General features: G+C 36.2%; 1 protein-coding gene across 3 annotated transcripts in view; it reads right to left on the minus strand.

The window, feature by feature from the left end:
* The window catches only part of NSD3 (nuclear receptor binding SET domain protein 3), a 102,909-nt gene extending 82,139 nt beyond the window's left edge, over positions 1-20,770 (minus strand). Inside the window, exon 1 of one of the 3 annotated variants that reach the window (XM_049631427.1) lies at positions 18,782-20,770. The gene's annotated coding sequence lies outside the window, so the exon portion shown is untranslated. The remainder of the gene's footprint in view (positions 1-18,781) is intronic. The other 2 variants (XM_049631428.1, XM_049631429.1) reach the window with 2 other exon arrangements.
* Between the last annotated feature and the right edge of the window lie 566 nt (positions 20,771-21,336).

Below are 21,336 nucleotides of genomic sequence, written 5' to 3' on the forward strand. Positions count from 1 at the left end.
CTTCTGATTCTGTGTTCCCTCCCTCTCTCTCTCTCTGCTCCTCCCCCGCCCACATACTCTCCGGCTCTCTCAAAAATAAACACTTAAAAAAATTTTTTTAGTAAAAAAGAAATGAAAGACGAGAAGTTAACAACCAACACCACAGAAACACAAAGCATTAGGATAGACTACTAGAAAAACCATGCAGCAACAAATCAGATATCTTAGAAGAAATGGATAAATTCCTAGGAACATAGACTCTTCCAAGACTGAATTAGAAAAAAGAAAATCTGAATAGACCAATGTAATGAAATTCAACCCATAATCTAAAAACTCCCAACAAACAAAAGTCAACAACCAGATCACTTCACAGGTGAATTCTACCAAATATTTAAAGCAGAATTAATACCTATTCTTCTCAAACTATTCCAAAAAATAGAAGAGGAAGGAATACTTACAAATTCATTCTACAAGGGCAGTATTATCCTATGCTAAACTAGACAAAGACACTACAAAAGAAAAAGAAGAAAATGACAGAACAATATACCTGATGAATACAGATCCAAAAATCCTCGACAAAAGATTAGCAAATCAAATTCAACAAAAGGAGATCATTCACCACAATCAAGTGAGATTTGTTCCAGAGATGCAAGGATGTTCAATATCTACAAATCAATCAACCTGGTATACATTAACAAAATGGAAGGATAAAAATCCTATGAACATCTCAATAGATGCAGAAAAGAATTTGACATTCATTCATGATAAAAACTCTCAATAAAATGGGTATCAAAGAACATACCACAACATACTGAAGGTCACACCTCAAAAACCCACAGCTAACAATACACTAAATGGCAAAAAGCTAAAAGTTTTTCCTTTAAGATCAGGGAAAAGGGGCACCTCGGTGGCTCAGTCTAAGGTTAAGTGCCTGATTCTTGATTTTGGCTCAGGTCATGACCTCTGTTGAGTCCAAGCCCCACACCGGAGTCTGTGCCGATAATGCAGAGCTTGGTTTGGATTCTTTCTCTCCCCCTCTCAAACTTGTGTTCTCTCTCTCTCAAAATTAATAGACTTTAAAAAATTATTAAAAAATAATAAAATAAAATAAAAGCAGAAAAGAGACAAGGATGTATACTCTTGCCACTTTTATTTAGTGTAGTATTGTAAGTCCTAGCCACAGCAATTAAGACAAGAAAAAGAAATAAAAGACATGTAAATTGATAAGGAAGAAGTAAAACTGTCATTATTTGCTGATGACCTAATACTAGATATAGAAAACCCTAAATATTCCACCAAAAAAATATTATAATAAATGAATTCAGTAAAGTTGCAGAATACAAAGTCAACAAACAGAAATCTGTTGCATTTCTACATACTAATAATGAAGTAGCAGAAAGGGAATTTAAGAAAACAATTCCATTGGGGTGCTTGGGTGGCTCAGTTGGTTGAGTGTCCGACTTCGGCTCAGGTAGTGATCTTGCAGTTCGTGGGTCTGAGCCCCTCATCGGGCTCTGTGCTGACAGCTCAGAGCCTGGAGCCTGCTTTGGATTCTGTGTCTCCCTCTCTCTCTGCCCCTCCCCCGCTCATGCTCTCTGTCTCTCTCAAAAATAAACATTAAAAACAATTTTTTTAATTAATTAATTAAAAAAAACCTTACAACTCTATGCCCAAAAAACCAATCTGATTAAAATGAGTGGAGATCCTGGGGCACCTGGGTGGCTCAGTTGGTTAAGCATCCGACTTCAGCTCAGGTCATGATGTCAAGGTTGGTGAGTTCAAGTCCCGCCGCATTGGGCTCTCTGCTATCAGCAAAGAGATTGCTTTGGATCCTCTATCCTATCTCTCTCTGCTCCTCTCCCGCTTGTGCTCTCTCTCAAAATTAAATAAACATTTAAAAGAATAAATAAAATGGGTGAAGGTCCTGAATAGATACTTTTCCAAAGAAGATATACATATGGCCAACAGACACACGAAAAGATGTTCAACATCACTCTAATCACCAGGGATTACAAATCAAAACCACAATGAGATACCACCTCACATCAGTCAGAATGGCTAGTATACAAAAGACAAGAAATAACAAGTGTTAGGCAGAATGTGGAGAAAAGGCAACTCTTGTTCACTGTTGGTGGGAATGTAAAATTGGTGCAACCACTATGGAAAAGAGTATGGAGGTTCAAAAAATTAAAAATAGAAATACCATACAATCCAGTAACATGACTCTGGGCCAAAGAAAATAAAAATACTAATTTGAAAAGATATAAGCATCACTATGTTTACTGCAGCATTATTTACAATGACCAGACTATGGAAGCAACCTAACTGTCCACTTATACATGAATAAAGATGTGACATACACACATAGTGGAATATTAGCCACAAAAAATAATAAAATCTTGTCATTTTGATATAGAAGGTATTATGCTAAGTGAAATAAGTAAAAGACAAATACTATACAATTCCACTTATATGTGGTACCTGAAAATACAACAAATGAGCAAATAAACAAAAACATACCAAAAAAACAAAAAAACAAAACAAAACCTGGAAAATGCTCATAACTTGACAAACTGATGGTTCCCAGAGAGGAAGTGGATGGCAGTATAGGTGAAATAGGTGGAGAGGATTAAGAGGTACAAACTTCCAGTTAAGTCATGGTGATGAAAAGTATAACATAGAGAATATAGTCAATAATATTGTAATATATTTGTATGCTGACAAATGGTAACTACACTTATTTTGGAGAGCATTTGGTAATGTATATAATTGTTGAATCATTGTGTTGTACACCTAAAACTAGTATTTTATGTCAACTATGCTAAACTTAAAAAAAAAAAAAAATTACAGGAGCACCTGGCTGGCTCAATAGGTTAAGCATCCGATTCTTGATCTCAGCTCAGGTCATGATCTCATGCTTGGTGAAATCAAGCCCCATGCCAGGCTTTTAGTCTGCTTTGGATTCTCTCTCTCCCTCCCTCTCTGCACCTCTCCTGCTTGTGCATGGCTGCTCTCTCTCTCTCTCTCTCAAAATAAATAAATAAACTTAAAAAAAAAATTAGAGACAAAAAAACCCCAAAAGGTGCATTATAGGCAGGGAGAAAATATTTGCAAAACACTTCTCTAACAAAGAACATCCTTTATTCTTTTTTTTTAAGTTTATTTTGAGAGAGAGAGAGAGAGAGAGAGAGAGAGAGAGAGAGAGAGAGAGAGAGAAAGAGAGAGAAAGTAGGGGAGGGGCAGAGAGAGGGAGACAGAGAATCCCAAGAAGGATCCACACTATCACCAGGGCTTAAACACACAAACCATGAGATCATGACCTGAGCCAAAATCAAGAGTCAGACGCTTAATAAACTGAGCCATCCAGAGGCCTCAAACATCTTTTATTCTTACATTTTAGGAAATGCAAACAGGCCCACTAAGGGTTTCTGAGCAAAAATGAAACAAGTGAATCATAGTTTAAATATTTCTTACTCCACAGATTACTTACTAATTGCAAACAGAAATACATACAATAGAGAGATCTGGCAGGCATCATTTTAAACAAGTTATTAAACATGGCATCATCAAAAGCAGGACAACCTGGCATTATGTGCCTCACGATGTGATTCACTGGTATTATCATCTCCTAAGTATTATTCCCAGTGCTTAAACTGAATCTCACAATGAGGAAACAATCAGACACATATAAAATGTGGAACATTCACTTAGACAACTGGCCTGGGCTCTTCAAAAAAGCTAATGTTATAGGGGTACCTGGGTGGCTCAGCTGGTTAAATGACTGACTCTTGATTTTGGTTCATGTCATGGTGTCACTATTCTGGAGACTGAGCCCCTACTTGGGCTCCGAGGAGTCTGCTTGGGATTCTCTCTTTCCCTCTATTTCTGCCCCTCCCCCACTCATGTTTTTCTCTCTCTCTCTCAAAATAAATAAGTAAATATATTTTTTTAATGTTTTAAAAAGCTAGGGGCACCTGGATGGCTCAGTCAGTTAAGCATCCAACTTTGCCTCACTCAGGTCATGCTTGTGGTTCACCAGTTCAAGTCCCGCATCAGGCTCTGTGCTGTTTGAGCCCCGCACCGGGCTCTGTGCTGACAGCTCAGAGCCTAGAGCCTGGAGCCTGCTTTGGATTCTGTATCTCCCTCTCTCTCTGCCCCTCCCCTGCTCCTACTCTGTCTCTCTCTCAAAAATAAATAGACATTTAAAAAAAGGTTTTAAAAAGCTAATGTTATAAACAAACAAAAGATGGAAAGATTCTTCTACATTTTAAAAGACAAGATTTAAAAACCCAATGTAATGCATGAATTTTGATGAAATCATGTGTTTAAATACACAGTTAACAAATGTATTTTGGAGAAAACTTAGAATTTTATATGGACTGGCCATTAAAAAATGGAGCTATTCGGCGATGATGGTGCAAAGCCTGCTTGGGATTCTGTCTCCCTCTCTGCCTTTCTCTCTCAAAATAAATAATAAATTTAAAAAATTTTTCTTAATGGAATAATTAATTTTCAATGGTATGATAAGTGTTTGGTTTATATAAGAGAATGTCTTTATTCTTAGAAGAGACACTAAATATTTCAGCTGTGAAATATTTAAAGTGCCATGGGATCACAACTTTCAAATGTCCTGTTATTAAAAAAGTACATACAAAAGGAGGCAAAATGTTAACAATTGGCTAATCTAGGTGTTGACTGTAATATTCTTTTAACTTTCCTAAAAGTTTGCAAAAAAAAAAAAATTAAAATAATTTGGCTAGGGTTTGGAAGAAGTTTTTTTTTTAAGTTTTTTTTTTTTATATTTACTTTTGAAAGAGAGAGAGAGAGAGAGAGAGAGAGAGAGAGGGAGAGAGAGAGAGAGAGATGTAAGCAGGGGAAAGGCAGAGAGAGGGACACACAGAATCTGAAGCAGGCTCCAGGCTCTGAGCTGTCAGCACAGAGCCCGATGCGGGGCTCAAACTCACAGACCACAAGATCATGACCTGAGCTGAAGTCAGAAGCTTAACTGACTGAACCACCCAGGTGCCCCTGGAAGAAGTTTTTAGAAGAAAAAGTTATACAGCTTCTTAAGGTGGTAAAAGCCTGCATTAAAACTTGGCACCAGGGCAGCTGGCTGGCTCAGTTGGTAAAAAGCATGTGACTCTTGATCTGATGGTTCTGAGTTCAAGCCCCACATTGGGCAGAGAGATTACTTAAAAATAAAACAAGACAAAACAAATTAAATTTGACACCAACTAAGCCAAATGTTCCACACTGTTATCTTTTCTAGAAAGCAGAAGCGTGAATAGAACCATACTTTTTCATCAAGAAAGCAGTTTTGATCATTTCTAAAAGAAAGATATTTTAGGACTATAAATTCCTCTACTGATTTTTGTATGTACTGAAGTCTGGCAGTCAGCCTTCAAACAGCAGACACACCAATTGATCTAAATAGTCAAGACCTGAAAGAATTAGATGGCTCTCTAGTGAGCATGTGGTTGAAAATATAGGCTCAGAATCAAACTGTTAGGTTCAAAACCCCAATCCAAGGCTTGTTAACTATGTGACTTTGGCAGCTTAATCTCCCTAAATCTCAGTTTCCTTATCCATAAACTGGATATTTACAATTCCTACTTTGTGCAGAATTGTTGTAAGAATTAACAGTTAATCTGTAAGCAGTACTTTGGACAGTGCCTGGAGTATAGTTAAAGCCCAATACTTATTGGCTACCATTATCAGTTGGTGTGATGCTGGGCACACAGAACTTGTGAAAAACCTGATCTCTGACCTAAAGGCATTTACAATCTCTTCAGTAAACTAAACGAGATGTTATGGGCAAGAGTCATAAAATAGTAAATAACGTGAACAATGTGAATCAGAGGGTGACTAAGAAATAAATTGTGTTACCATCACAATTACAAACGATATTTGAGAAAGAACAATGTTCATTCACTAAGCAAGGAGGTATTTAGGCCATGAAAGACAGGCAGGATTTGGAAGTTAGGCAGTTTTCACCCATCATAGTTAACACCACTCAGTAGAGGCTACCAAAAATTCTCACTTGTTTGTCCTTAATAAATCCCCTGATAAAGATGGTATGTTTTAATTTTTTTGTACTACTAAAATAATAATAATAATGGCTAATATTTGAGGGCTTACTATGTGTCAAACTATCCTGCCTCACATTCATTATTTTACTCCTAATAACACCTCTTTGAGGAAATACGACCCCTATTTTACAAATGAAACAGAAAGGCCAGCATGATTAAGTAACTTGCTCATAGACATCCTATAAATCCAAGGCTCTCTATTCCACAGTACTGGCTCTTAAAAAGTAAACTAATTTCTCAAAATCCCTAAGTGTATCAAGAATATAGCAACAACAATGACAAAAACACTCACATTTTACACTTCACACTTCCCTGATCCCACTCCCCAGAGTTAACAGTTTGGTGGGAGACTAAATAATGGTACTAGTCCTCCACCCATTCTAATATGTACTTCCAAATAAATGAAACCACCACAGGCAAATAATTTATGATAAATTCTGCCTCTGACCAATGTTTCTGGTTTTAATGTTTATTTATTTTGAGAGAGCAAGAGACAGCATGAATGGGGGAGGGACAGAGAGAGAATCCCAAGCAGGCTTTATGCTATCAGCACAGAGCCTGACTTGCAAGGTTAGATCCTACAGACTGTGAGATCATGACCTAAGATGAAACCAAGAGTCAGACAGTTAACCGAATGACCCACCCAGGTGTCCCTCTGTTGTTGTTACTGCTGTTGTTGTTGTTGTTTTAAGATAAAATAAGTCAGTCAATGAATACCATTCTAATTTTGTTGAAGCTGTCCACAGACAGTATTAAAGGGGAAAAAAGTTGAAAATTATCAACTAAACCTTTAGGGCTCTTATATTTACCAACTTATTCAAGAGGAGAATAATAATATAAAGTTTATAGACTCAAGTCAAATCTTAGATATGAGGTTAAAAAAATAGTGTGCCATGAACAGGTTGAGGCTATGAATATCAATTAAGTATTCATGATGTGTTAAATGTAAAGGTCAAAGATTTATGTGATCTGTCACAGTGTGTTAAATGTATAGTTTAAGTCATCATAACAAATTCTTAAAAGGGACAATTCCCTCTACTAAACCATACATACTGCTGGATTCTACCTTTTTTTTTTTTTTTTAATGTTTGTGTTTGGAGAGAGAGCAAGCACGTGCAAGCAAGGGAGGGATAGAGAGTGAGGGGGACAGAGAATCTGAAGCAGTTCATTGCTGATAGCAGCAAGCCTGATGTGGGGCTTGAAGTCACAAACGGTGAGTTCATGACAGGAGCCAAAGTCAGGCACTCAACCAACCAGGCCACCCAGGCCCCCTGCTGGATCCTCTTTATAGAATTACATGTTGTGCTTATATAGTATATTTTTACAATAAACTAAATAAAAGATCATATTAAGAAAATCATAAGAGAAAATATACTGTACTGTACTGTATTTATTGAGAAAAATCCACATATAAATGTAGCCATACAGGTCAAAGCCATATTGTTCAAATGTCAACACTAGTTTATTATAGGTCAAAATTGCTCATGTCAATATCCTAATTCAAGTTTTCTGGAATCAAAAGTGGATCTAAGATGTCATATAAATTGCCTATATCTGTTTTCAGATACAACTACCTTTAAATACATTCCTCGATCACTTAATTTTCACTTTCCTGATTAAAATCCTTCAATGATTCCTAGAAAAAGTCCAAAGCCTTGGCCAACAGAGCACTCAAACCCCTCCAAGCAAGGTCTCTACTGAGGTCTTCAACCTCCAGTCACTTTTGTATGCTAGTAATGTTAAACTACTGAGAATGAATGTATACACTACAATTTCATACCACTGTGCCTTTACCAATGTTATCTTTGATGCCTAATATGTCCTTTTATACTTTTTTTGGCTTGACTTTTAACCCATCTTCTGAGCTCAGAAAGTCATTTCCAAGAAGTAGTCACTTAAGCTCTAGGCTGGTCTGAGTAACTTTCCTCCATGTTCCTAAGATACACCATGCATACCTCTTAAGAATTAATCTTGAAACAACCTGTTTATGTGATTTTCTTAAGAGTAGGAAGTAATTTTATTCATCCATATGCTCCTAGAGCCCAAAGTGAAGGCTCAGAGGAGGGGCTTAATGAGTCTTTTAAACTGAACTGTGTAAACTTAAGGGAGTTATTACATATAAATGAAATGCCTTAAACAGTTGTTGAGGATCTTTCCATGCAGAATGCAAGAGAATATAAATGCAGTTATAGTCTCCTCAGGCAATATCCTCGTCAAAATTTGACTAATAAATGCTTACCTAGACACTACTGATTATCCTTAGTTGTGGGCTAAACTTCCCAGCAAGACTTATTAAGGCCCCAAGGGACTGGTATGAAGTCAAATGAATTTCCAGAATCTATTAACCCAACAAAAGACCAAAATATATCAAAAAACCCCTAATAAGCATACTACTTAAAACCCTAGTGTTTTTAAAATTGTAGATCTGAAACTCAGAATATAGAAGCTCTTAAAATATAATTTTCATAGTCATAGTTAATTGAATTGGCATGAACATCAACCTTTATTTTCCAAAGCTATTCCAGTAATTATCAATCATACCAAAATACAGAGCATACTTGATACAGATCTAATGTTGATGTATCAACATTAGAAATTTTAACAGCTAAAGAAATATAGTGGTATATAACAAACATGACTTCCACAACACAGAGGAAGAGAATGGTCTTCCTTTACCCAGGTAAACAAGGGGTCCAGATTTTTTTTTAATGTTTATTAATTTTTTTTTTAACGTTTATTTATTTTTGAGACAGAGAGAGACAGAGCATGAACAGGGGAGGAGCAGAGAGAGAGGGAGAATCCGAAACAGGCTCCAGGCTCTGAGCTGTCAGCACAGAGCCCGACGCGGGGCTCGAACTCACGGACCGTGAGATCATGACCTGAGCCGAAGTCGGACGCTTAACCGACCAAGCCACCCAGGTGCCCCGTAATGTTTATTAATTTTTGAGAGAGAGAGAGAAAGAGAGAGAGCAGGGAGGGGCACAGAGAGAGGGAGACACAGAATCTGAAGCAGGCTCCAGGCTCTGAGCTGTCAGCACAGAGCCCTATGTGAGGCTTGAGCCCACAAACGATGAGATCAAGACCTGAACTGAAGTCTGACGCTTAACCGACTAAGCCACCAGGCACCCCCAGATGTTTTTTTTTATGTGAAGTACTGCAAAGAACATTTCTCAAGGTTTACAATAAATCCAGTCTATGTGTGTTTCTATAGTAACAGGAATGGAGTGCACACAGTCTACAGTAATAAACCTGGCGTTTTTACTGTTTGGTGATTCCTGCAGCAAAACATCATTAAAAAATTTTTTTAGGTGTGCCTGGGTAGCTCAGTTAGTTAAGCGTCCAACTTTGGCTCAGGTCATGATCTCACGGCTCATGAGTTTGAGCCCCGTATCAGGCTCCATGCTGACAGCTCAGAGCCTGCAGCCCGTTTTGGATTCTGTGTCTGCCCCTCTCCCACTCCCGCTCTGTCTCTCTCTCAAAAATAAACAAACATTAAAAAAAATTTTTTTTTAATTTAAAGACACATAACGTTAAAAAATTAGAGGGTAATTTTGTCTTACAGTAAAAACTTGAAATGTAGTACATAAAGGCAAGTTTAGGTATACATTCTTCGAGGTGTAAAGAGAAAGCTACCAAATATATTCATATACTCATTTCTAACTGAATGATCACTCATGTTTGACAATCAGATCTTGTATTTGAAATCAGTTTAATACATACAAACATACCCACTCCCTCCAAAAAAACTTCTTCAACTATGTCTCATACTTAATGACAGAATATGAAGATTTTTGGATGACAGCATCAAGGGTGATTTTCATTTTACTATTTTCCCCCCCAAATTTATGCCAAAAAGAAAATGAGAGACAGGAGTTAAATTTTTTTTTAAAATATGATCCATTATTTTAAGTAAATAGGTTTGCATGGGTAAAACCTGAGACTCTTTAAAATTCTGAAAAACATGCTTAATCTATAAGAAAAGTGGCCAGATCCATTAATGACAGAGTTTTAAAAGAGACTCCATTCTTTTCGGTTCTGTGTTCTATTTATATTTTGATTTAATTATATGATCAGAGTGATCCTCTGACTATAAGTTAAATTCTGTACTGCCTATTTTGGTTTTCATAGTTTAAAAAATCATTTAACTGTTAGTAATGTAATAACAAAGGTGTACTGTTAAAGAACAGAGGTATGTTATTTTGCTTTCTTATATCTATTTTAAAACTATAAGCCATTCGACCTTTTTGGAAATAAGTAGAAGATAAATATTTTTAAAGAGCCCAAACATACCTATAATAATCAGCAAACACAAACTGCTACTATTAAGCATAAACAGGATGCAAATTACACTAAATCAATATTTTTCCTTCACAAGCCTTCCTACATTTTAACTTAAAAAAAAAAAAAAGCAAGGGTGAGGGTGGAGGCTATGGAAAAAAAAAAAAAGAAAAATCAACCATTTGGTTCTAAGAACTTGATCACGCCTCTACAGCACCAAAAAAGGAAATGAACAACAATGTTTACCTTTTATTCACTAAAAGCTGCTAGAATTGATAGCATCTAATCTAGCTCTGTTATAGGCAAAAAACAATAACCGAATCTGGTACAGTAACTACACAATCTAATGTCAATCTTTCAAACAAAATGGATCCTGCTTGAAAATTTCTAGCAAGGAAATACAAATAAAATTACAAATGGAAGTGGTTGTTCCATTTGTCTTTAGATAATCTTATCCTTTAAGGGAACAAAAACTGTATCAGATTATAAGATTTACTCTTTACTCACAAACAAAATAAAATACTTTTAATAATAACCAAGTGTTACACAGTTGGTAGTCACAACCAACCATAGCTGTAACCACCGTGGTATAGAAGCAAATTCTTTCTCACTGAAATTTGGGCATTTTTTTCTCAATTTGTTACATTCCCAAGGTAATGCAAATGTTTGGACTTCTGAGACTTTGAGGCCATTATATAATGATACTAATTCTATAGGTACTTAACACATTTTTAGTTTCCCTAAGATATTTTTAACGAAGATTTGAAGATGTCAAAATTATGACGTTTGAAAAAACTGGTCAAACTTCTGAAGCATTTAAAGGTATTTACTACCATTCTGGTTGAGGCTAACTCATTGAAAGTTTAATGATATAACTTGGGAAAGATCTTCTTTTCTGAACTATTTTTCAGTTATTATACTAATAAAGCATCAATTCGCCAAATGACACAAAAAGCTTACAACATTTTAGTATGTTAAATAAATGTTCTGTGTTAGTAAACCTTATCTGGGTATCTTGACTTAAAGGTACTTTCCAAGGTAGCCTTTTAAAAAGAACTCTAAGCTGCTGACTAATTTCTGGGTTAAACTGGAAAATCTGCTTGTGTTAAAAAATAGGCAATTCAAGAGAGAATGTATCCCCTTTATATTTTCATGTGATCTTACTTATCCACCAAGATATAAGGCAAATTGTATCATTTTTATACAATTACAGACATTCAAATCAAAGTAGTCTCACTCCATCTATATCTAATAAACTCAAGATGTATCAACAGAAGAACAAAATTCTTGTAGAATTTGCTACATGACATTTACTCATTACCAACTAAGCAAAAGATAAACCACGTTCTTCAATAATGGAGAAATAAAATATGAATTTGATGCCTAAATAATAAAAACAAAACAAATAAATCCTGGTAAGATTTTTTCTTCTTTCTCCCTACTAAGGTACAGTATTTTTGTTCTATTTTCTTAGATAGTATTATTCCTAGAGAATACCCTGCTAATCTATCAATTTTACTCAATTTAAATAAGAATGCTGTCATGAAAGGCTGCATATTGTATGATTCCATTTGTATGAAATATCCAGAATAGGCAAATTCATAGTGACAAAAGATTAGTGGTTGCCAGGGACTGGGAGAAGGGAGAAATGGAGGCTGACTGCTAATGGGTACGGGATCTCTTTTTGAGGTGATGAAAATGTTCTGGAATTAGTGGTGGGGTTGCACAACTTTCTGGATATACTAAAAACCACAGAACTGTATACTTGAAAAGGGAAAATTGTATGGCATGTGAATGATATCTTGAAAAAATATGCTCTAAAAGAAATCAAGAAAGGATCTGCGTATGCTTCTCAACAATAAAGTCTACGATATCCATTCAAAGGATGAGTAGTTTGTACACCTTAAATGTGCTTAAAATAAAAAGATTTACATTTATTAAGTTGGGTAATTAACAATGAAACAGTAAGATCCTGGACACACATCCAAGCCTATATGGGAATTTGGCTTATAACAGAAACAGCACTGCAGGTTAGTAAGGAAAGAACAGAAGATTTAAAGAATGGTACAGATAGGGGCACCTGGGTGGCTCAGTCGGTTAAGTGTCCAACTCTTGATTTTGGCTCACATCATGATTTCAGGGTTGTGAGATTGAGCCCCGTATCAGGCTCTGTGCTGACAGTGCAGAGCCTGCTTGGGATTCTCTCTCTCCCTCTTTCTCTGTTCTTACCCCATTCATATTCTCTCTCTCTCTCTCTCTCAAAATAAATAAGAATGGTATGGAAAACTGCTTCTCCATGTAGAAAAAAAATTAGATCCTTACCATACAGGATACCAAGTCCAGGTGGATTAAAGACCAAATATAGAAAGTAAAACTTACAAACTTTTAAAGAATAAACAAAAACATAAAACAGGAGATCTTTACAAACTCAAGGTGGAAGGATTTCTTAAAATACACAAAGAGTTTAAGTGATTAATAAAATCAACAATCTTAATTTTAACAAACTGTATGTCAAAGATACAACATAAGTGAAAAGATAAGCCCCCCAACTGGGAGAAGATAAACGTAATGCATAAAAGAAAGCTGGATTCCACCCTCAAACTTTCTTCCAAATCTACCCAATTCTTGCTATGTTCACTGGCTCTGCCTTATCATTTTTCATCTGGATTAGAGTGTCAACTTCCAAATTGTTCTTCCTGCTTCCCAAGTCGTTCACCTCCAATCTGTTCTCTATAGCACTGACAGTATTTAAAAAGAAAAACAAACAAACAAACAAAACCCTCAAATTTAATAACCTCTCATGACTTTCCATGCCTTAGGATAAAATCCAAACAGCAGAAGACCCTTCTTGATTTGCCTACTTGTCCGGCCTCCTCTCCTGCTGCTGCTTTCCCACCTTGCTCTCCATCATTCTAGCATCTTCTCTGTCATCTACTCATGCTTGAAGATTCTATTCAGATGTGTTAAAATACTCCAAGAAGCTTTTCCAGATCACCTCTCACACATCACACACACTTTGAAGCCAGGCCAAGTACCCTCTTCTGCTGGCATAGCATCCCTACCTATACTTTACTTAATACACTTTAGCACTTAATACACTGTAAAGGGCTATTTTAACCTACAGGAAGTGTGTGTGTGTGTGTGTGTGTGTGTGTGTGTGTGTGTGTATGAACATGATGAAATGAAATGAAATGAAATGAAATGAAATGAAATGAAAACATTTGTGAAAGAAATAATGGTAAAACAACATTTTATCATATTGATTCTGGATACCAGCTGCTGTCTGTTAACTACCCTCTGTGGGCTGAGGCGATTTGGGGCCAAGGTTCATACCAGCTCCTCCTTCCTTCCCATTCTGGTGCTACTGCAATGGGAAGGAGAACAAAAGCTGCAGCCAGATTGTCCCCACTCCAACCTATACAGGCTTCTCTAATAAAAGAAATATTTATTGAGCATCTACTGTTTACCAGACACTGGGCTCAGCACTAAAGTTACAGGGATGAAAATTCAGACATGGCTCCTGCGATTGTACAGTTACATTATTACTGAAGAGAGAAAAGCAATAAAGGGCAAGTGCTGGAGAATAGGCTCAGAAATTGCTCCCGGTAAGATTCACTTATTCATTTCACATCAAGTACTCGTATTATGTTTAGTCTTGAGTACTAGAGATAAAAGATGAGCAAGACAGAGTCACTGATAACAGAAAGGGACAAATGCCTGGATGGCAAAAGAAAATGCCCAGGGTTAAGAAGCTGTGGGATGTGGGAGAGGATCTAGGAACTTCAGACATTTCCAGACTTACGGGAAAAAAGTCCTAACCTGTGGAAAGGGAGGGGAGTGCCTTTGCAATACCTACATTAACCATTATCTAAAAGGGTTTCAGCTAAGAACTTTCTTGGCTTCTTGGGTGCCTGACTGTCTCAGCTGGTGGAGCACACAACTCTTGATCTCAGGGTTATGAGTTTGAGTTCCATGTTGGGTGTAGAGCTTACTTAAAAAAAATAAAACTTACTTGGCCTCTTAATAGCATAGCTTCCAAATATCTAGATTATTAGAAGAATCTTTCTTGATATGTTACAAAACTAAATTATAAGCATGTAATGAAACTCCATAATTTAGGGAAATAAAAACAACTCAGATGCCAGACAATATGGAAAGACTGGAAGTCTATATTAAGGACAGTGGCCTACTTCATCTCTGAATCTCCAGGCTAACTACAGTGCCTGACTCATTATCAATAAAGAAATCAACTGTAAACAGAAGGGAGTATCACAGTAAAGGGCCACAGAATTGTCTTGACAATGTAAATATTTTATTAAAAAGTTTTTTTAATGTTTATTTATTTTTGAGAGGTGTGGGGCAGAGAGAGGGAGGCACAAAATCTGAAGCAAGCTCCAGGCTCTGAGCTGTCAGCACAGAGCCCGACGCGGGGCTCGAACCTACGAACCATGAGATCATGACGTGAGCTGAAGTCAGATGCTTAAACAACTGAGCCACCCAGGTGTCCCTGTAAATATTTTAATATGAGCTATAACCACTAACTAGTATTAGTGAAATACCACAGGCTGTTTGTTAGGAGCATGCATTTAGAACTGACTGTACAAATTTGCTTTTTCCTTCTTAAGAAAGGTCATGAATTAGGCTAGAAAGTACCTGCACTCTGATTATATGTCCACATAAAACCAAACTAGCAGCAGGTTATCAGGTCACTAAGAGGAAAACACAACAAAACAAAATTTGCCCCAATTATTTTTAAATGTTTTCAAAAGTTACTTTGTAATCTTACTATATTTTATCAAGTAATCTTTTCATCAGATCAGAATAGAAGACATTTTATTAAGTGCTAGAAATACAGTATATAAACACATCACACAAGAGTCACTGACTGACAAGAGATTTTTTTCCCCAGGAAACTAAATATTTACACAACCGTATTTAATATGAAACTCACTACCATGAATCTAATAATTCTACAGGTGTATATAAACTATTAACATATTAGGGATATTTTTCAAAGCAGTAGGTATATAATGAAATGAATCTGTTTTTTGTTTCAGTGTATAAAAACTGCAGTCACTACTAATGATATTAAGAGAAACTATCATAACATTATCACCACTGAGCATAATACATAAGAAGAATCTAGAACTCTAATAAAATGACTTTCCTTTTTTTTTTTTTAAATCATGTACAGACTAACACAAAGCCTGTATTAAAACAAAATCAGTTTACATTAGAATGCCCAGCTATATTTGAGGTGTCTTTGAGTAACTTCAACATTCTGAGAACTGCCAAATGTGTTCAGATATCTGAAATTCATGTTTATCTTTAATTTCCAAGGCAAAGGATAGCAGTACCATCTTTCATCATGGAAAAAGCAACCAACCAACAAAACCAAACCATGTTGACCCTCGAACAACATGGTAGTTAGGGGTGCTGACACCCAGTGCAGTCCAAAATGTGCATATAACTTTTGACTCACCAAAAACTTAATTACTAACAGCTAACTGTTGACCTTACCACAACATAAACATACATTTTGTATGTTATACATATTACATACAGTATTCTTACAATAAAATAAGCTAGAGAAAAGAAAATGTTAAGAAAACCAAAAGGAGAGGGGCGCCTGGATGGCTCAGTGGGTTAAGCGGCCAACTTCGGCTCAGGTCATGATCTCACGGTCTGTGAGTTCGAGCCCTGCATCGGGCTCTGTGCTGACAGCTCAGAGCCTGGAGCCTGTTTCAGATTCTGTGTCTCCCTCTCTCTGACCCTCCCCCGTTCATGCTCTGTCTCTCTCTGTGTCAAAAATAAATAAAAAACGTTAAAAAAAATTTTTAAAAAAGAAAACCAAAAGGAGAGAAAATACATTTGCAGAACTAGATTTATCAAAAAAATCTGTGTACAAGTTGGCCTGCACAGTTCAAACCATGTTGTTCAATGGTCAACTGTACTTCAATTCTAGAAGAAGTACTAGGTACTTCTTTTTACATTTTGTTAATTGTTGTATGCTTATCCCTTAGTGCAGTAAGTAAATGAGAAAGACTGCTAAATGAAATACAGAGATGACAGAAAAATCGCATCTTGGCCTTCTGGCTAAGATCAAGTGCAGAGATGACAGAAAAAAACAAAGAAAATTATAACAGTTGTTTTACTAAATACTCATTTCCAACCAAGTAATGAAGACAGAAGAAAATACATTTTAACTATCAAAATATAGTCAAAAGTACAGCCCAAAATCACAGCATTAGTGTTTGCTGTAACAGGATTTCAACTTCATAATCTAAAATTATGCAGGTAATTTTAATGTGTAAACCTTCTTTGGAAACTTCATCAAACTGCTGTGTTATACTAATCTCTAAAATTATTAACATTTCTCAAGAGCCAAATATGAGTTACCAAATCAAATTTGGTCTTTAGTATCTAGGCTTTCTGTAACTCACTGATTAAGAAGTGATCCAAAATTCAAATATATGACTGAGAACTAGACTAAGAAGGCAATACATTTATCAATGAGTTCACACTGTGAAACAAGATTTCTCAACCTTAGCACTACTAACATTCTGGGCCAGGTAATTTATTGTGGAGGACTGTCATGTGCATTGTAAGATGCGTGATAGCCTCCTGGCCTCTGCCCACTAGATGACAGTAGAACCATCTGCCAGTACTAAGAATCAAAAAATATTTGTCTCCAGACTTTGCCAAATGTCCCCTTGGATGCAAAATCACCCCAGGGTTGAAAACTACTACCCTAAAATGATGTTCACTAAAATGTAAATGTTTACTATCTCTGAATGGAATTATGGATACATTCTGTTCTTTTTTGCTTTATCTTTTGCTTTTCTGTATTTTCTAAAATGAGTATAAAAGTTTCAATACGTTTTACAAAAGAAAAAATACAATTCACTAATTATTAATCAAGGAAATACTCATTTATTCAGTTTGTACCCTAGTTTTTAATGACTAGTATGCACAGATGTTTTCCCAAATATGAAATGTTTCTGAGTATTCAAAATGTTTAACAAAAAAAAATTCATCTCAGAATACACCCAGATTTTAATCTATATAAGGATTTCTTGAAATTTCAAATGAAAAATACTTTAAAGATGCTTTAAGTAAAACAGGATCATTTACTGAGCACTTTTGATGTGATGTCCCAAGTGCTTGGCAAGAATTACAACATTTAACCCTCAGAAAAACTAAAGTGAATGTTAGCATCTCCATTTCACAGATGAGGAAACTGAAAAACAGCTTAGGTGTCTTGTCCAAGGTCCCACATATAATAAGTGATAGAGCTGGGAGTCAAACCCAGGCAATCTTACTTCATGACCTGCACTCTTTACCACATGCTATACTCACTGACCATTAAACCACTTTCTGTCATGTCTGTATTAATTCAGAAAGGCAATGCTTACTGCTTCAGAAAACATCCCTTGTTACTATAATTAACAAAATCAGTATCTTCAACTTGCACAGAGGCTGTGATATAATAATGCCCCCCCCCCACATGCCCACATCCTAACCCCTAGAACCTGTGAATGTTACCTTATGTGGTAAAAGGGACTTTGCACACGTGATTTAGGATCTTACCAATGGAGAGAGCATACTGGATTATCTAGCTGGGGCGAACGTAATGACAAGGATCCTTATAAGTGAAAAGGGGAGGGAGAAGAGGCTGGAAGACACTACACTTCTGGTTTTGAAAATAGAGAAGGGGACCAGAAGCCAACGAATGCAGGCAGCCTCTGTAAGCTGGAAAAAGGCAAGAAAACAGATTCTTCCCCTAGAGACTCCAGAGGAATACAACCTTACTGATGTCTTGATTTTAGCCCTGAGAGACCCATGTTGGACTTCTGACATCCAGAAGTATGCGATAGTAAATTTGTTGTTTTAAATTTCGTTTGGCATCTAGGTGTGACATCATTTGTTAGAGAGGCAACAGGAAACTAATAGAGTCTTCTCTGAAAGCATTTCCACTCACTTTGTTGTCCTTAGTTCCACTAACATCCCTATAAAGCACAAACAGGGAGGAGGGGAATTACCATAGATCCATTAACCTAAGATTTGGAGAATCTGAAACAGAAATATCACTTTAAATGTGATATTTAAAGACTATTTAATAGTCTTACCCTATTACAACACAAATATTCCTGTGTATGGATACAAATATAGTAATGTGACCTACAATTTGTCCCTGGACAGCCAGAAAAAGCCATTAGATTTAAATTGCTGGTAGGGTGTGGCTGCCACCTTTTATACATGCAGAAGAAAGGAAATACTTCTTCCCATTTTGTTGGCACAGTCACTGCTGCTTTCTATGCTCTAGAGTTTACTTTCATTCTAGTCATAGATGTGATACAAATAATGAAATGGCAGTAAAGCCATTCCCAGACAGGACACAATGTTATAGGTCGTTTTATTACGAAAATACTTACTGTTTTTAAGATCTTCAATTTCTGGCAACTAAAATCACTGGGCCACACTGGATTTTGTGACCGATTTTCACAAAAATATGTAGAGGGAGGTGGAGAAAATCTGCACTAATAAAGATAGCACTCTGGTAAGAACCATATTTTAAAATTCTGTTAAACATAAATGAACAAGTTAAAAAAGAAAAGCCTCGCATCCAAAAATACTACATTAAGCCAATATGTAGTGATGAATAACCTCTGATGAATAACCTCTAAGTGGAAATGTATTTTGTAAAGGTAAAATAATAAGTTCCCTAAATAAAAAGGCTTTCATTCACATCTTAAAACACTGTTTAGCTATTTAAGAGTACGTATAGAAATAAATAGTAAAAATAAAATCCTTTCCACACTTACCTTGTTGACATTTTAAAATTAGAAATTAAACACCTAATTTACTGTAAAAGAATATTTGATTTCCAACAACTTGGAGATAACTCAAATCAGTATTAGCCAAATACTGCTTGTATCAGTTAAAGTGCCTATGTCTGCTACCCAGCGATGTTCATTCATAGATCATAAGTCAAAACATACTGGAAAATCAGGAGCAGGTAGTTCTCCTACCATTTCAGCCAATGGTATATAAATGACTCTGAGTAAACCCCTTCATCTCTAAGAAGTTATGAAATGAGGCTGAATACTCAAAAACTGACCGTGTAAATATTTTCTCACTTTTTCCTTCCATTTTGTCAACTCTATGATGTTTTTATGTGGATGAGATTTATTTAGTACATGTATGTATGCCTAGACAAAAGCCTGTTTTAAAATTTTTTTAATGTTTTTATTTATATACTTGTTTATTTATTTATTTAGAGATAGAGAGTGAGCAGGGGAGGGGCAAAGAGAGAGGGAGACAGAATCCCAAGCAGGCTCCGCAGCATCAGCACATGAGATCACAACCTGAGCCAAAATCAAGAGTTGGGCACTTAACCAACTAAGCCACCCAGGGGCCCTGACAAAAGCTTGTTTTTAAAATAAGAGTTCACAGGGGCGCCGGGGTGGCTCAGTCAGTTAAGCGTCCGACTTTGGCTCAGGTCATGATCTCACAGTTCGTGAGTTTGAGCCCCACATCGGGCTCTATGCCGACAGCACGGAGCCTGGATCCTGCTTTGGATTCTGTGTCTCCCCTTCTATCTGCCCTTCCCCCACTCGTGCTCTGTCTGTTTCTCAATAGTAACGTTAACAAATTTTAAAAATAAATAAATAAAATAAAAGTTCACAGAGAAACATTTCTATACAAAATCATTCTAAATTAATCACTTTAGGGGCACCTGGCTGGCTCAGTTGGTGAAGTGTCAGTTTAAGGTCATGATGTCATGGTTCGTTGAGTTGGAGCCCCACATCAGGCTCTGCACTGTATCAGTGTGGAGACTTAAGAGAAGTCTCTCTCCCTGTCTCTGAGCCCCTTCCCCACTTGCTGTCTCTCAAAATAAATAAACTTAAAAAAAAAATAATTACCTTAAATTACCTACACCAGCATCACTAAGATAATCAAAAGCTGAGTCTCACCTTGCCTATTCCCAGACTCCAACTGGCATGTTATTCCAAATATTTATCTTATTCTTCACAGAATCCTTTGTTTTGTTTTGTTTTGTTTGTGAAATGGTTCATTACTGAACACCAACTATACAGCAGATCTTGTTCTAACTCTGGGAAATCAAAGGAAATAAGATTCTAGTCTCATGGAGCTTAAAGCAGAAAATTTCAGATAGTGATAAACTACTATAAAACAGGGTAATAGGATACAATGACTGAGGGGCTAGCCTGATTTAAAAAAAAAAAAAAAGGCTTAACAATCAAAACCAGGAATTAGTTATATAGAAAGATTTAAAGAAGACAAAGTGAAGAGGTGATCATTAGGCATATCTTTTATTTCAATTTCTCTTTGTTTCAGAGACTTCTGAGATATGGCAATAGCAAAAAAATTTAATAATAATTTAATCAAATGTTCCATGTAACATGAAAAGTTTAAGTTTGAAATCTTATTTAACCGTAACTATTCCAGAATACTACAGAAATAAAATTATTCTGTTGGTTGGCAGTCTATAGTCACTTAATTGAATCAATTAAAAGAATTTTTAAAAACACGATAGCTTTCAAATAGCTATTACTAAGTTGTTTTCTATGACTAGATTTATTCACTAAGACACTGAGTATTTTGGAAAAATGAGATTTTAAAACCCGACCCCACAAAAACACACAAATAGACTGCAAGAGCAAATAATGTGAAAAATATGTCCACCTCTACTTAATTCTTTCCTTTATTAAGAATATCTAAACCTGGGGCACCTGGGTGGCTCAGTTGGCTAAGCATCCAAGTCCTGGTTTCAGCTCAGGTCATGATCTCATGTCTCCGGAGTTCAAGCTCCAAAATGGGCTCTGTGCTAACAGTGCAGAGCCTGCTTGGGATTCTCTCTCTCTCCCTCTCTCTCACAATAAATAAACTTTTAAAAAGTTTTTTAAAAAATATTTTTAAAAAATGTCTCAATTGGTGCTAGCCACATGTGGCTATTTAATTTTAA

This window comes from Panthera uncia, chromosome B1 (assembly GCF_023721935.1).
Source record: "Panthera uncia isolate 11264 chromosome B1, Puncia_PCG_1.0, whole genome shotgun sequence".
Classification (NCBI taxonomy): domain Eukaryota; kingdom Metazoa; phylum Chordata; class Mammalia; order Carnivora; family Felidae; genus Panthera; species Panthera uncia.